General features: G+C 28.0%; 1 long non-coding RNA gene across 2 annotated transcripts; it reads right to left on the bottom strand.

The window, feature by feature from the left end:
• Positions 1–5,977: 5,977 nt before the first annotated feature.
• Positions 5,978–17,551, bottom strand: LOC107451163 (uncharacterized). Of its 2 annotated transcripts, none has more exons than XR_006226310.2 (2): positions 17,477–17,551; positions 5,978–6,349 (listed from the first exon to the last, which is right to left on the bottom strand). It is a non-coding gene; the product is annotated as an uncharacterized lncRNA (long non-coding RNA). The 2 variants fall into 2 exon arrangements; XR_001585036.3 differs by lacking the exon at positions 17,477–17,551 and adding an exon at positions 10,404–10,470.
• Positions 17,552–18,380: the final 829 nt, after the last annotated feature.

The following is an 18,380-nucleotide window of genomic DNA, read 5'->3' as shown; positions in this document are numbered from 1 at the left end:
CCTGGAAGCGTTGATCTTTTTTATGTATCTTTTAACTCAGGGTTCCTAAAGTGAAAATTAAATGTTTCTGCATGATAGAAAAGACAATTTCACGTGTATTTCGAAAAAAGTTATATACGCAAATGCATTCCATGTGAATTAGGAACTGATTCATGATAGGAAGAATTCGCGTTATTTCCATATTTCATACAGCGTTGTATACAAAATTGTATTCCAGGTGAGAAAATCAAATTTTGATTTTTTCCAGAAGCGTTGATCTTATTTATGTATCTTTTTACCCAACAACTCCTAAAGTGTAAATTACACACTACTTCATGATAGAAAAAAAAATTACGCGTGAGCTGTATGCTTCATATAACGTGTATACGAAACTGTATTCCAGGTAATAAAATCAAATTTTGATTTTACCTGAAAGCGTTGAATCTTTCTATGTATCTCTTAGCTTATTGTCTCTCAACTAGTAGATAGCATGATTAAATACGCACAAATTGTATATTTTATATAGCTTTGCGAACAAATTAAATATTGATTTAAATAAAATTGCTTAGTAATACAGCAAATTTAATAGTACAAAAATTAGGCAATTTGATTAACCAAAGAGCTAAATCATGCCAAATTAAAAGCTATGCATATACATTATAACGCGTAAATTATAAACTTTGGGTACAAATAAAAAGCAAACTTTTTCGAAAGTTGCCGAGTGTCTTCGATCTCATTATGTGTTTCTTAGAATCCCTAACAAAAATTAAATTTTCAGAATTTACTTAATATGATGGTGTGATATTGATACATATCTGTTAAAAATTAAATGCGTTACTAACACTTAACAACCCATTATTGAAATCAATCAGTAAAGATGGATTAAAAATCTTAAAAATTATGCTTTTTCATTATGTTAATTGGATAGAATAATTAAAATGAGGGGCATAACGGCGGCATCTAATAAGTTTATTGAGTTTAAACCAGAGATTTGTTATTTATTTGACTTTTGTTATTAAATATTATAACCTGTGATCCCAATTATGTAGGCTATTGTGAGTTAATTTTTATCCAATATATTAAAAATATATGGTATGGACAGAGTTCATGCTGTGAAACTTATTATCTTCATTGTGAAAATTTTCATAAACCAAAACATTCATACCAAACCCAAAATAAATAATGGTACAGGAGGCTAATATAAACTGCTTTTTCTATCAAAAAATGCACGATAGGGTAGTTAGCAGAAATCGTAATAATTTTTTTTATAATATTAACTTTTGATCTATTGATCTGATTCTTAAATGCGATTTGCAATCTGATTGATTCAAAGGCTTGAATAGACCTTGTATATGCTAATTATTCTGAGTGCCGAAAATATTTTAAACTACAAAATCATACACAAAAACGTTCTTTCTCAGCAGTGTTGCCAGGTGCTGATAACCGTTCACCCCCAGATGGCGTTGTAAAATCCCCTAAAAATTTTTAAAAAACCCCAAAATTTTTAACTTAATCTATAAGTATTAAAAAATAGTACAAAAGTTAAATAATGTATAGAAAACGTTGCTTTAATACTTTATAATATTTTATTATCAACAAATTAATCTTTTTTGCATTACAATCGTTACATTATCTTTAATTTCTTTTAAAATATTTAAGATATTTTTTTCCATACTCTTTGACTTGCACATTTTTTCATAAATATTTTATTATCAACGATATAGTCTTTTTTAATATTTTAATTCTAACATTATGCTTAAATTTTTGATAAAATATCCAACATATTTTCGTCAATACTTTCTGATTTGTATATGTTTTCGCTGTTAAACATTTTTAACATAGAAAAAGTAGATAAAAAATCCTTTACCCTTAATCCTTAATCCTTTAACCTGTAAACTGATTTTCGTGTTCCCAATCTTTCTTGTACTTTTGTACGTACTTCTTTTTTTCTTTATCCTTTGGCATTATTTTTAAGCCTTGCACATTAAAAATTTTAAATAATTTGAATTCAAATTCTCCAAATGTACTGGTTGATCGAGCTATGAACCTGCTACATTCAACAAAGGGGTAAAGGTCTAAAATTATATCTTAATCTTTTTGTTTTGGTTTAACATATTAATTTTCATATTACCATCTCACACATTCTGTTATAGAATTTGATATTAGAAGGTAGCCAAAATGAAACAAGTAAAATTCACAAATAACCCTAAAACAAACCCCTAAAAACCAATTCTCCTAAAATACCCACTGAAGATAAAAAAATCCCCCTAAATTTAGGGGGGAAACCCCTAATCTGGCAACACTGTTTATCAGAATAATTATACCAAGTGCGGCTATTAATTTTTGGGATTCTATCTAATAATTCCTGAAAATATCATGTGTATCGTAACTTTCACTGTAAATTTGAAAGTAACCTCTACCTAATGTACAGTGCTCAAAATTATCACATTTTAAAATAGGTGCATTTTTTAAAATTTGATTTCGCGAGAACTATTCGATCAATTTAGTTCAAATTTTCTAATTTATCGTACAGTTTTTGTAAAATTTTGCATACCATACAATTCAAACGGGTTATTATTGAATTATTAAACAAATAATTAAATCATTATTAAATGAACTAACAAATTTTTGAAAGAAATTAGTTGACACACGGATTTCTATTTTGATAAATAAGTTTTATAATTAAGTACAAAAAGTTTTTGATTCCCTTAAAAAGTTTTGGGGGCACGGGGAAATATACAAGTAAAATAAACATTGAGGGTTTCGAACTTTTCACCTGTCTCCTGATCAACCTATAGGGGACACTTTTTTTTAGATTGCTTCTTAAGTATCGAAAATTCAAATCTGTAAAAAAAAAAAAAAAAAAAAAACTATTTAGAGAAAAAACGCTTTTTGTTGTTGTTGTTGTCTGATTTAATACCTACGTCGTCTACCTGGTTAATAAGCATTTTTATGGTTCGGCCCTCCCTCGAACCATTAACCCTTTTCGTCGGAGCTTAGTTTACATGATCAATATAAATGGCTCTGGTTAGAAATGACAAAAAACTTTATCTAACAGTTATGAATAACTGTTAAAACTCATGACATTTATGAAAATAGCAAATTATTCGCTGAAAATGTTATTTTTTATGACAATAGAGTCTTCGAAAAATGGCCTTATAGTAATTATAAGCAAATAAAGATTATTCATCCATGAATTTTAAAGAAAAAATTTGACTTGAACTGTATGAAATTATAAACTACTTCCATAACATGTAACACTCTATTAACTAGTAACGCATGTAAATGTTTTGTTTTACTTACTTCTTTTTGTTATTAAACTCACACGAATTTTATAATGTGTGCATTTGTATAATGTATATGCTATGTTTAAAAGTTGTAAATTATGTACATTAAACTATTATTTTAATTTAAAAAAGGTTATTAAATGAAATCATGTGTTGTTAATTTGTTCTTGTTTTTCCCTCATTTTCTTGCTGTTTATACGCTTAGCCGAGCGTATAAATCCTTCGGATTTTTTAGCTTTGAATTTGCTCTAAATTGAAAGTTATCTGATGTTTCTTTTGTCTTTACTACTTTACCTGCATTTGATACGATTCAAATTAAAAGAAATGTTATTTTAGTATTAAAAAAAAAAGTTTGCGTTGAGAGCATTAAAGTATAAATTCCACCTATCTCTGCTTTGAATGAAGAATATTGAGAAAAAAAATATCTGGAACATTCGAGAACAAGTTAAATAATTAATTTGGGAGTAAGAGTCAAACGTTATTTTATTTTCGACATTTTACATTTTTAGTTTAAATAACGTTAAAATTGTCGTTTTATTATAATAAAAATTTATCGTAACCGTAACTTTTAGTTAGGTAAAGGAATATTTTAAAGAAATATGAAATTTTTTATTCGCCTCACGCGTTTGTTGAATTACATAATTCGATAATTCAGAGTGTTCCGTATTCACTTTCCTTAGTATATATTGTCCAAATATATAGTCCAAAATATATACTAATTTAGGGCTGCTAATTATTATTCAAGCACGGAAAAAAAAAAAAACGTGAATGAAATATCTCATACTAGCAGTAAAGAAGTCGGGGTTGAAAACATCAAAACTTGTTTTATTATGAACAGAACGAAGAGGATTTAAAACATGATAATTTAAAAAAAAAAACCTAAATTTCATCAGACAATCGAACTGGTTTTGATATTTTTAATCTCGCCTTCTTCACTAAGGATTGGACTGATTTCGACATCGGTTTTGTTTTACTCTTTACTTTACAACCACTAATGTGCATTACTTGATTAAAAACTTGATTTGCTTCAAAAATATGCAGATTGGAAATAACAGTCGACAAGTTTTAAGCGCTCGAAAACAGGCACCTATTTACAAGACTTGTCAGACGTAAATGAGAAGAAACAAAAGTGGTTTTAAATATAATGAGTAAATATAATATTAATAACTAATGTGTATGCTGCTTCTCATGTCATGAACTGCACTGTAAAAAAATTCTGCATTAAATTGAGTTAAAAGTACTCGGACTCTGTGTGCACGAGCCTCATAAAATCCATTATATCGCAAAAGTGCGTTTTTACCGGAAGATTTTGCACCGTAATTTTTACTGTAATATTTATTTACTTACATTGATTTTACTGTAAACAGTATTTTATAAAAATTAAAGTATGTCAAATTTTTCAGTAAAATTTCATGATCTTCTTGAGTGCCGTAAAATTTTGCCGCAATCTATTAGGAATTTTTTACAGAGTAATGCCTATCTTTAAAAATTAAGACGCAAGTGAGTTTTTATAAATTAATTAGAAGGAGCATTAATGTTCATTATATCCATATTAATAAATTTATTATTACATTATTCATCCTCGTCATTGGTGGTGGAATGACAGCCCAAGGTGAGCCTCGGTCTTCCTTAGAAGATTTCGATAGTCCACTCATTTGCCGGCAACTGATTTTTTCATAAATTTAACACCCAATATAAATAATATCCGTTTAAGGAAATCACTAAAATTTTTATTTGACCTAAATTTTTGAAAAGTATTCTAAATATATAATAAATGTGAAACAATCTGTTTGTTAAAGTGATATTATGGTTTTAAAAGAAGGATTTCTCAGTGTAAGTATCATTTGTAGAGCAAAATATTTTCAATAAATTAAAATGTGTCGCGCTTCTATAAAATAAATGATTAAATATTATACTTTTTTTTATCAATAGGTAAATCTTGGGTACATATAAGTTGAGACAAACTATAAGTGATATTTAATATTATGAAATGAAATAAACTATCCTGATTGCTCAAAACTTAATTTTCCTATACCGTAGGTTGAATCTGTCAGATATAAACATTGTTCAGTAGATTTGTTTGCATAAAATGCTTTAATTTTATCAACACTCATGTCAAATGTATCGAAATATTAAAAACAAAATTTCAAAATTTGATTATTTTTATTTTATTTTATTCTCTGAAGTAATTAATTTAAAAAAAATCATATAATATTCGCGATGGAGAGACTTCGTAAAATTGAAGAGGTAAACATTTTTTAAAAGTGGTTTCAGATTTTAATCCCAGCAATAACTATAATAATTATGTTAGGATTCGAAAAATTTTTCTTGTCCTTAATTTTTGTTGACTTGTTTAATGACATTATAACATTAAAAAAATCGCCACAAAGTTGGTTTTTTACTTAGTTAGAAATTTGTTTCTGAAGTTGTAAATTTTTTTAGTGCGTTTTTCGTTTTAGTGCGATTTTTCTGTTTGTGATTGTTAGCTTTTTTTTTTTTTATAAAAATTGTTTACACAGAATACATTTCGTGAATTTTTTCGTTTAATTTTTTTCTCTCCAAATTTGTCATTTTTTTATTTATTGAAGACAAATTTGGAATACTCAATGTTTAAAATTAGACAAAAAAAATAATAAAATGCGTTATAAACAGAAAAAAAAACTGGTTTCTTAAAATCGAAGACATTGAATAATAGCAGAAAATATACTTAATTTTTGATCAAAAATATAATTTAATGTAAAAACTTTTGACAAAATACTGTATGATATTTATGAGTTAGTTGGCAGTGAAAATATAAGTCCTTTGGAACCATGATTAAAAGCAATGAAAAATCAGAAGATATGACATTCAAATATGTTCTTATCCACAAAGTCCATTGCCTGCCAGCATATTCTTGGTGCAGTAGAGTGGGAATTGCGTAGCTTTGAGCAGAAAACCCGTTATCCCCGAACAGCCGTCACAACAAGCTTCCAGTGGGCAAAAAAGAACATACCATCCAGCGAAGAAGAATCCGACAGGATATCCAATGAAGATCAGGATAAGCAACCACACAATGGAACAAAGGCACTTGCACATTTTGATCTCTGGAATAAAGACACTCATATGAAATATAGGTATCAATATAGGTAAACATTGGAACTTTATTCATGGTTTACTACAATCGTATAATGGGCTCTAAAGCATGGGTGCCGTTGCTGTGGGGAGACAGTGGTCTACGTCTTCAATACTTAAACCTTAATGTCTCTCTTAATATTTTCGACAAAGAAAAGTTGAATGAATCCTGATCGATTTAAGCTCATAAAGGATATAATCAAAAAGTTATTTAATTATTATGATATTTATAATATTATTATAATATTTTTGCAGATGTTTAACAAATTTAAAGAATATTTTTGTTATGTATGAAATTTAGAGAACTTGTGTGATTGTGTATTTTAATTCTGTCCTCCTCAAACATCGGACATGTATGACAATTAAATGAAGACCGCGCATCCTCGGTTTCTTCGCAGGCTGATCAAAGTGGTTACCCACCCACTCACTGACAGCTACCAGTGATGATTGACTTTAATGATCTACTGCGAGTAGTTTTTTTATTATCAGTTAACTGTGTGCCATATATCAGAAGTGAGGGTAAAATGAAACACAGATAAACGTGACAACGTCAGAAATAGTGTAGCGACACCATCCAGGAGTATAAATTACAGTAACAGGCTCACAACACAGGTTGCTCATGGCTCACTAGTCAGTTCACATGAAAGCATTCAAAGTAAATGTAAAGTCATTTTAAGATGTTTTTTTTCTCTCCTGAACGTAACAACAAGGACAGTAATACGATTTTCAGTGACAGAAAATAAGCATAGTACGAAAATTTATTATCAAAAGTTTGCTCTTTTTGACGATTTTATTACTATTTAAGGCAAAGGGCTGTGAACAAATGTTGTGAAAATTTACTTCATAGGCGTAGATCAACATGTGATCTTCAAAGGACAAACAAATCCAATCTTCTCACGTGATATCCATTGCTGTCTGATTAAAACGATCTAAGGCAATCAAAGAGCTACCCACTCCCCCAGGCTTCTCTGCCGCACCTACAAATGAATAACGGAATCTTCTACTTTTAAAGATTGTAATTTGTTCTGATCTGGCAGCATCGTTTCCATATCAACTTTGCATTCACTTTAAATGCTATCATTCGAACTGGATAATCAGTTATGCGTAATTTGTGGTTCACTCCATTTACTTTCCTCCTATTTCTAAATGTTGGTGTTTCACTCCCTAGTATATTTCTGGAGTGAGACATACGTCCACTTTTCCTTAAGTCAACTCTTGCGGTTCTATAGAAAAAGCTGTTTTATATATATATATATNTTAATGCTTTCATATATATATATATATTAAGACCAAAAACGTAGGGCACCTCATTTGCTAATAAACTTTTAGCTCAATGGAAAATATTGACATAATTTAAAAGCATTATTTTCTTTGCAGTTTACTTGAAAAACGTAGATTGCGAAATTTTATTTGGTTTTATTATTTTTTAAACAAATTTCTCACAGATGTGAATGCATGATTTTCAAATTTCTCATAATACGAATGAATTACTTAAAAAAATGTAAATTATAAAAGTTTATTTTATTATTTTTAAACATATTTCTTGTAGATTGAATGCTAAATTTTCATTTAACAGAAATGAATACAGGTTTGAATGCAACAGACTGTGAAATTCATTCCATTTTATTCTATTTTACTTCCATTATTAATGAGACGTAACAAATAATATATTGTTTATTTTCTTATATATTGCTTTGAACCAAAGAGCTTAAATGTAAAGTAATGACACGCTACAAAATTTTTAATTGCAAATATGTAATAAATAAAAAGAAATCAAAAGTCAAACTTCCGATGATGAATTTAAAGAATTAGAAAAATTCCAAAATAAAAATGAAATTTATTCGTTGCCTTCCATTATATTTATTTTGATTAAATAGGTTGAAAACGCCTAAAAATATATTATTAAAAAATATTCGGATACAATTAAACTTATTTAGCATTAAAATAAATATTTCAATAATAAAAAGTTTATGATTCGTAAAAAGTCGTATTATATTTTCTTGACTTAATTATTTGGACAGGCATAATAACATATTACATAACAAATATTCCGTTATAATTAAACTTATTCAGCATTAAAATAAATATTTCAAAATTACGAAGTTTATGATGCGTAAAAATTCGTATTATATTTATTTTGATCAAATAATTTGAAAATGCATTAAAACATAAAACATAATAAATACTGTGTTACAATTAAACTTATTCAGTGTTAAAATAAATATTTGCTCTTCTTCTTTGTCAGCGCAACAGCCCCTTGCAGGCCTTGGCTGCCTCAACAGCTGACAAACGACAGCTCCTCCTATCCATAGCAACTCCCTTCCAATTTCTAATTATTAGGGTTTTCAAGTCATTTTCGATGTCGGTGAGCCATCTAGTGGGGGGTCTGCCACTGGGACATGACCCCACGGGCTCATGGCGCTATTTTCAGGGATTCTCCATAGATGATCCATCTCAGCCTATTACTGCGGATTATTTGGGTAATTTGGGGCTGCTTAAACAGTCGGTAGAACTCGAAGTTATATCCGGTTAGCTAGCATCCCCTTTCCCGAATTGCGCCAAAGATGGCTCTGAGAATCTTTCTTTCGAAGGTGTCCTGTGACCACTGTATATCAAAATTTAGGGTGCAAGTTTCACTTCCATAAAGCAGTACAGGAAGTATGAGTGTCTTATAGAATTTCGGCTGAGAAGATTTGATCTTAATTGTCTGCTCAGTCCAAAGAAACACTTATTAGCCATTTTGACTATATTGTTGATTTCTGCTCTAAGTATGTTTCGATCGTTAGCAACAGTGCCAAGGCATTTGAATTCGCTAACCCTTAAAATAAATATTTCAACATTACAACATTTATGATGGATAAAAATTCATATCTCCTATATTAAGTGATTTACTTTTTAAAGGTTACTATTTAACACAATGAAATGCGAACTTTTCATATCTAATTATCGTAGATGAAACGACATGTGTAAAGAGATAGTGCCTCTTATATCTTATCCAGTTTACAGAGCTCAACGACAAATTATTCCATGTTGGCTTTAGTATTGTTGTTAACTTTTCATTAGTATTTCTACTGTAAAATATTTTAAAAACAACGATAGCTTTTATTTCTCATCGCCATACGTGAAATGGGTAAAGGCTCAAAGATACCAAATTCATAGTGCAAGTGCTAGATTTAGATTTTCATCTACTTTAAATACCTGAAATCTGAGAATAAAATTGCCGACGACAGTTTAATTTTTCATTGACATTTGTGGAATATACAATAACAATTCTAAGACATCAAACTTAAAGAGCAGCATATAGTTTCAAATATTAAAAACAACAAGAGCTTTTATTTGGCATCAACAGATGTGTAACCACATAATATGTGAAACAGAATATAAGTACAGAGATATCAAATTTATAGAACAATCAAATTATACAATGTCAAATTTATAGAATATCGAATTTATAAAATATCAAATTTATAGAATATCAAAATTATAGAATATCAAATTTATAGAATATCAAATTTATAGAATCAATTTTATTCTTTTATTTATATAAAATTTTTCAATTTATAGAACAAAATTCTTTTATTTATATAAAATTCTTAAATTTATAGAACAAAATTAAATCATCAAAATTAAACAGATAGCTAGTTAATCCTCATTTTTGCAAAAAAAGGGCGTAAACAATTCTATTCTTTTTCCGTAACTTCAAAACTTTGAAAAATGTGAGTATAATAAAATATGTAATGCTGAGTATGTTGTGAAAATATAAAATTATACAGTCCACAGTATTCGAATTATAGTTCAATTTAGCAAGTGATTGCCGTAAAGTGGGGCTGTTTTGGGATTCTTTTATTTATTTATTATTTCTATTATTTTTGATATCTCGTAAGAAGTGCAATGTAGAGTTCATGATATTTTATAATATTTGTCTGCACAACTCCTTTTTATGTAAGAGGTTAATTCTTAGATGTGCATAAATAACTAATTATATTAACAAAATATAAATAACTAATTAATAATTAGAATACTTACAGAGAATTATCTGACTTTATAAAAGCTGCAAACTTCAAGATCTACAAAACGCCTCTGAAGTATCCAGATCTTATTTTAAATAATTTCATTTCATTTTTTTATCAGAGTATGAGCAACCCAGATAAGAACTTGAATATTGTGAGTGATAAAAGAAACTTGCAATGTATTAAAATTATCTCCATTTCATTTCTTAGAAATAAAAACCCAACCCTGAATCAGTTGCTATTTTTGTAGCATCAGATATTGAAGAAACATGGCAGAATTGTCAAACCTTATCTTTTTTTATATGAATATATAAACAAGTATGTGGTCAGGGACGTAGTTGAGTAGGAAGGAGTTATGTCAGGACCTCCCCCCCCCCCCCAAAAAAAANCCCCCCCCCCCCAAAAAAAAGAATTTTCACGATCGAAAATTTTATTTACTCACACACACGCATATATATGTATATCTATACAACTTTTAAAATATTTTAAATTTTAGTTCAAAAAGTTTTTTTATTCAATTTAGAATTTCAAAAGATGAAAATATTTTTTTAATTCGTTTAAATGAAATAAAAATACATAATGCTCCGCTATTTCAAATTTTAATAATTTTTTTAATAATCATAATCAAATATTAAGCCAGTAAAGTATCCACAATAGATCCCAAATAAATGAAATTGTAAACGCTAAGACTAAGAAAATAAATACCGAGGAAGACAGGACTGAAAATTTTAAATCCTGTTTGATTGCCCGGGGAAACGAGAAAATTGAAAGGCGATAATCAAAAATCCCTCCAAGTTTTATCCGGTAATTAATTAGTTTTAATATTTTCTGTATCGATGTCCCGAGAAGTGATTTGTTTAACATGGAAAACAATTTTGTATATTCCTCGTTCAATTATTATTTAGCGACCCTGAATGGGCGTACTGTATAGAATTTATTTTTGATAAGGACTTTAAAAAATATATTAAAGGTTGGAATTACTGAACATTCGATGAATGTAAATAATTTTAAAATAAAAATAAACTAATAAAATTTATTCTTTCCTTATATGGAAGTGAAAGATCTTAAAATAACTTCTCTTTTGAAATATAAATCTAATTATTATTCATTGGTATGTTTTCAGCCTTGGAGTNGTCTATTTATATATATATATATATATATATTTGTGCAAACGATTTTGCGGAGATTGCGTATTTTTGCTAACGTTTTCTTACTATCAATTTAAAACTTCTAAATTTGATTAAGATATGATGCATTAAAACTGTGCTTAAAGGATAAGTTTTTTCATACATACCATGGAAGAGACCTACTACTTTATAAGATACCTTATGCAATACTTAAATGATGATAATTGTGTGATATCCTATTATCGTGATATTTGAAAGGTTTGCTAATTTTTGAAATTTATTTTAGTAGTAGATTTCCTATAGAAAATTATCAGGATTATAAAAACATGAAGAAAGTATCTCTAAGTATAATTTTTAAATTCTAAAGTGTGTTTTAGTTCAAAAGTGTGTTTCAAAAGTGTGTGTCTATAGTGTAAAACAGCTTTTGCGTGAGACATATGACAGTGCCGGAATTAAACAGCTATTTTGCAAGCAAGAACAACCTTCTTACAAATTTATTTCTCATTGTTCTGAGAGTCTGACACGTGGCTAATATTATTGAGATAAGAAAAGAAAGGTCTTAAATTAATTGATTCAAATTATTCTTAAGTTTATCTTGAAAACGTTTTTGATACAATAACTAGCGTGAAATGTGTAACTGTATCCGGTTCCTCGTTTATTTTTAAAATTAGAATTCTAAAATATCGTTTGGAAAATGAATATTTCCTTTGATTCTTCAATGCGCTCTTCATTGTTCTATTATTTCCGAAGCGTTCCTCAGATAAGAGGTGAAATGTGTTGATGTTTGACAATGATATGTTTTAGTAACAGATGGATTTATACAATGCTTGACAAATGACAGAATTTCTCAAACATTTGTCATGCAGTAGCATCTTCATGTTCTTTTTCCTAGCAATGATAAGATAATAATTTTTTATTCATTCGATGTAATTTTCTGAGAATATGTATTACAGTTTTATTCAGAAAATTTCAATTAATTTAGTGTCATTCACTTTTACTGAATTTCGATAAGATACTTAAGCAATTGCTTGTAACTATTGTGTTTGAATAATATTTTAATTTAAAAAAAGGATATTCATATCTTCTAAACTGTAAAAACTGTAAACTGCCAAAAAGCACTGGATATTAAAAAAAAATATGCACTTTGAAAATTTATTCATTTGTAAAATACAATGCCAAAAGCCAGTATAATCATATAAATCTTAAAGAGAAATCAAATATACTTTAATATTATTGTTGTAAATATATGAAAACAAAGTTGTTTGATTTAATGCATACTACTTTCAGCTTAGTTTCAATATTTTTGTACTTTATAAAACTGGTGATATCTAAATTATTATTATTATTTTGGTCAGACATTAATAGTGCTTATTGAAGCACTTTTGATAAGAAAAATTAAAATAAATGCACTTATAAAAAAAATATTTTTCAAAAATTGAACTTTAAGAAATTGTCTATGTGGCGAAATTTTTTTACGTAGAAAAAATCATTAATATCAACGAAAAATTCCCGATGTTTACATAGTTTCATAAAGCCAAACACTGCAGCATTTTAAAACTGGCGCTGCACAGTCGGCTCATATTTGGGTTTACGCCTATTAATATTCAACTACTTGCCCTTTTAATTTCGATTCCACTCTGTCAAATCATTTGCGTTACACGGAGAAAAAAAGCCCGAAAAACCTCTCACGGTTAGCTTGACGGCAAGGGGAGTTCAAGGGACTTTCAGTATTAAAAAATTACATCACAATGTTTTTTATTTGCACAAAACATTTTACATTTCTCATCTTACTCATCGGACACGTTAAAACAGATAATTTTCTTCATCTTAACATTTTCATAATTAGCACTGAGGGAACCGACTAATTACGTAACTCAAGAGTCTTAAATAACTGTTAAAGAATCACAAAATTATTAACATACCATATTTTTTTTGTTAAAAAAAGCTTTCAAGCCCACCAACTGCATTAAGTTTCAAATATCAAAGGAAATTTTTTCTCACCAATGATTAAAAGGCTTTGTTTTCATAAATGTGGGTAACAGTAAAAGCTGGCGTGGGATCAAAAAGAGAGGCTAACGCAGGGACTTATTTTCTCTTGTGTGTTATGTGTTTGTTCATTTGTTTAGTTTTCACCGAGTTTGTTTATACGTAGTTATAAACACAGAATTTATAAATTCGGTTATTTATAAGCACAAAAGTTTAAGTTTATGTTCAACCCTTTACAATAGGTAAAATTTTTAAAATCCCATTCACCTTCTCTCCTAAAATTTTTTTAAATTTCAAATTAATTTTAGCTTATAAGCTAAATGAATTTATTTCAATAAATAAAATTTAAATCTCAAAAATATTTTTTAAAAAAATGACTCAATTAAAAGATAATAAACAAATAACTTTAAGGAAAGCTTGATATAACTGCAGCTTTGTTCTAATTATTAACCCGATTCATTGATTGTATACTTGTTATTTCTTCTCACCTATTTTCATTGATAATATGCTTGATCAACCAATCAATCACTTTTTTTATTCCATGGAAATAATTTGAAACAATTAACACACATCTCAAAAGAAACTAAAAACATCTATCTTAACATCTCTTTCAGTTGATTAGTATCTTATCTCTTTCAGTTGATTAGTATGCGAAAGTATATTTCTGAAAATTTATTCTTTGTTTGTTCCAAAGCGTTCGATTCGAAGAAAATTCAGCAGTGGTGTTAATGATGCGGGTCAAAACATGTTCGAAGAAGAAAACCGCGTGAGTAGCCATTAACTTAATTTCTAAGAGGGTCATTGCTCACACAAAGAGGCTACAATGGTTACTTTTTCTAAACCCGCCTACAGCAACGAACAACTTTTAAATAGGCATGATCACATCGCTTATAATAATCTCACCCATTTGGGCCCCAAATGTTACACCACATGTTGCAGAGGAAAAAAAAATTGAAAGAAAGATGGAGGCTTATAACAATAGAGTTTATTATTTTGAAAGTTTATATCACTTCATGTCAAAATAATAAAATTAAAATAAAAATGGTAATAACAAAGTTTAAAAAGAAAAAAAAACGTTTTATGTTCGACACACCTAAGGTAAATATTAAATAAACTAGCAATTTCAATAACACTGAAGACTAAAAAGGAAAAAAAAATTATATTTTTCATACCTAAGATAAATATAAAATGAAATTATAATTTTAATAATTAAGTAAAGAAAATAATGACAAAATAAAATTTTGATAACATTAATAAAATAAAAAAAATTTAATAACATAAATATAAAAAAATAATAAACGAAATAAAAATTTTGATAATATAAATTATAAAAAAATAAGAATTTTAATAACGTGACTGATAATAATAAAATGAAAAAATTAATATATATATACATTTCATAAGTGAGATATAAACGAATGTTCTTTTAAAATGTTCTTCTTTTCCTTAAAACATCATGTGAATCCCGATTATTCCATTTTATTCATTCCAAAAACCAAATTTATTCTTTAAAGACTATCTTACAAGTTATTATGAACATTTGAGAACACTAACCGTAAAGTAATGATAATATAAAATTGTTCATTATTAATACAACATTTTTGTTAAAATTTTAATGCTAAATTGTTGCCAGCAAAGCTTTGGCGACATAATTGCATCTTTCCTTCTTCTCTTATTCTCGTTTTTTTCTTTTACTCACCATAAAACTTTTGAAAGAATAAGTTCTTCAATAATTTTTTATAAAATTTCAGCAGCTAGTTTTGATTTAATTTTGTTAATAAAATATAATTTTTGTTATAGAGAAGAGAGGTTACGAAAGAGTATTCCCAAATTTTATTTTATTTCTTGACTCCTTGATTTGCCAAGAATGATTTCTTGTAGATGTTTCCAAATATATCAAATTTCCGAAAATATATCCATTATTTTACTAGAAGCAGTTCTGTTGAAAAATCTATGTTAGATTAAAATTTAAACGTGGTTTTTAATGTGCTTCAATAACGATAAATCAATTAAAAATTATTATAGAGCGCTATTACAAAAAATCTTCAGATATTTCTACGAAAAAAAAAACTTATTAAATTGTATTAATTTTTATCAAACGATGTAAAAATGTGAAGAAAAAAAATTATTCAAAACATATTATAAAATAGGAATTGGGTATAATATGAAAAAAACACAACTACTTCGATTTAGTAGGAACAACATATGACGCAATGCTAAGCGAATGGAATTTAGTTGTTGTTTATTTAGCTATTGTTATTAGTAGTTGTTGTTATTTGTTTTAGTTGTTGTTGTTTATTTAGTTGTATTTAGTTTCAATAACTTTTCTTTATAATGCAATAAAATCTGGCGAGCAGCTATTTAAACGATCGAACACTTCGTTTGTTTATTTGTGGCTTGAAGTTCGGCTCGCAGAAAATGCCGTTCATGGGTTAAATTTAATAGGAACAACACAACCTGTGACGTAGGCTATATTATACCCAATTCTAAAATAGTTTTTTTTAAATCTAATTAAGTCTTATAGTCTATAAGTAAAAAACATGAATCTACCAGAAAAGAGAACTCATCTCAACTATTATAATTATAAGATTAACTGTTATTATAAGATTAACTGTTACAATTCTTCTTCAAAATCGCCGAATGAGGGAGCACGTGACAGAGGAATATTTGATCTTAGGGAGTAAGCGAGATGGGGTAATACAACAATAAACTTGTTCTTAAAATAGATTTAGTTTCCGTTTTTCTCTCGCTTAATTATTTATTTGCAAGCCTTAAAATATTTTTTTCAACTTCATTTCAGATAAGATCTTAAAAATATATGAGCGGTGATAACATAATACCCTTAAAAAGTTCAAACAAATCAAAGTAAAATGTATGTTGTAGCACACGTTTAAAAAAAATCTAATTTTTAATTTAGTGGGTCGAGCCGTGGTGGCTCCGAAGATAGTGTGTTCACCTTCCAACGAGGTGAACCGGGTTCGAATCCCAGAGATGGCTGGTCGATACGAATTTCACATCCGGCTTGCACTGACCACAGTGCTGACGTAAAATATCCTCAGTGGTAGACGGTTCATGGGTTAAAGTCCCCTTGCCGTCAGACTAACCGTGGGAGGTTCTCGTGGCTCGTGGTTTTCCTCTCCGTGTAACGCAAATGCGGGTTAGTACCATAAAAAGCTCTCCACGAAGGCAAATGTTTCCCTATATTTGATTCAGGAATTCTCTTGTCTTCTGGATTGGTTTAAAATTACAAAGCTACGGAGTTGAACATTAATCGTCGTAAACCCAAAAAATTGGGTCGGCTGTTCAACGACGTTTATAAAATTAAATTTAGTTGGTCGTAAGTCATTCATACATTTTTTTCGTATATTTTTGCTTAATCCACTTGTAGATAAAATTTGTTTATACATACTTTATTTTGAAAACATTACTTTTGCTCAAAAGAAAAAAAAAAAAAATAAATAAATAAAACAGGTAAAACTTTTATGTACAGAATAACAATTACTATTATAATAAAATTTGATCTTACAGAAAAAAGTGGATATTGAGATGAAAAATGGCAAATAAGCAAACAAATAAACAAATAAAAATAAAATAAATGAATAAAAATTTACACATTATTTATAATCATGTTGTTGAAATATATAATTTTAAAATTGGCTGTTTTTGTTCACAATTTTAAGTTATTAAAGCATTAATTATTAATTTTTCGTGAAACTTATTAGCTGTGTTAATATTATCATGAGTTATGTTCAAACTGTTATGTAAGATTATTATAATCATTACTGCTAAATTCATTTTAAGCTATTATAATATAAATTCGGATGTTATCACAATCGTTAGCTAGTTATTTAAGTTAAAATTAGCTAATTATTGTCATTAATACAAATCCCCATTTCTTTAAATTTAAAATTAAGTTTCTATATTAAATGTAAAATTATCGAAAATTTGACACTAAGAAATATATGCATATACTCACCTTATTTAGATAAAAGTTTGCACTTTTTCTGAGAAAGCTTTCTTTACCTTAACAGCCCACGCCAAAACCGATGACAATGTAAACATTACAAACACTCCCTCACGTTGCTTCATGACGCAATCGTCACGTGATACACCGTATGCCTTGCCATTGGTAAAGAAATAGAAAAAGTTAGGTGTGGAGTTAAAAAAGATGCCGGAAACGAAAACTATTTTTCCTTACACCGAAAGAGTTCAAAGATATTTTTTGTCCTATATTCCACATTGATAATTGATACTAAACACCATTTCATTAATAAATGTGTGATGACCTTTGTAATACTGACTGTCTTTGGAATAGTGATTAATCTGTGTTACAAATTCAAGTGATTGTCAATTCTAATGATCAGAATTTTAAATAGAGATCAGGATTAAAAGAATTTTATGATCAGTAATGAGATTTAAATCTGTCAAAAACCAGTTGGCAGAAGCAATTTTTTTTTATAACTATGAAAGATGCACTCGCTAAACTCAAGTGAATGCTTTTCGTTTATAATTGTTTGTTTATCTCAATTAAGAGATATTTTGTTTAAGAACAAAGAATATTTTGCAAATAAAATTCATAATTATTGTAATTTTATGGGAAAATATTTTATTAACATGTCTATCATTAAAAAATGAATTATTACCTGAATTTGAAAAATAATCAACTGCTTTTGAAAAAATATATTAACCTAAGAAATACAGAAATTGTGCCTCAACAAGAAATAAATTCGGAGTAATTTTACTTGTTTACAATACTTTTTATCTCTTTTGAGTCTAACATATTTTTAAAAATTTCGATATAAATGTTGAGAATTATATCTGGCAACAATATCTGAATGTTTTTTTTTACCAAACATTTAACAGTTGATAATTATTGAACT

This window comes from Parasteatoda tepidariorum, chromosome 6, assembly GCF_043381705.1.
Source record: "Parasteatoda tepidariorum isolate YZ-2023 chromosome 6, CAS_Ptep_4.0, whole genome shotgun sequence".
Taxonomy (NCBI): Eukaryota; Metazoa; Arthropoda; class Arachnida; order Araneae; family Theridiidae; genus Parasteatoda; species Parasteatoda tepidariorum.
The sequence above is the reverse complement of the archived record's forward strand: the minus strand, read 5'-3'. Positions and strand labels throughout refer to the sequence as shown.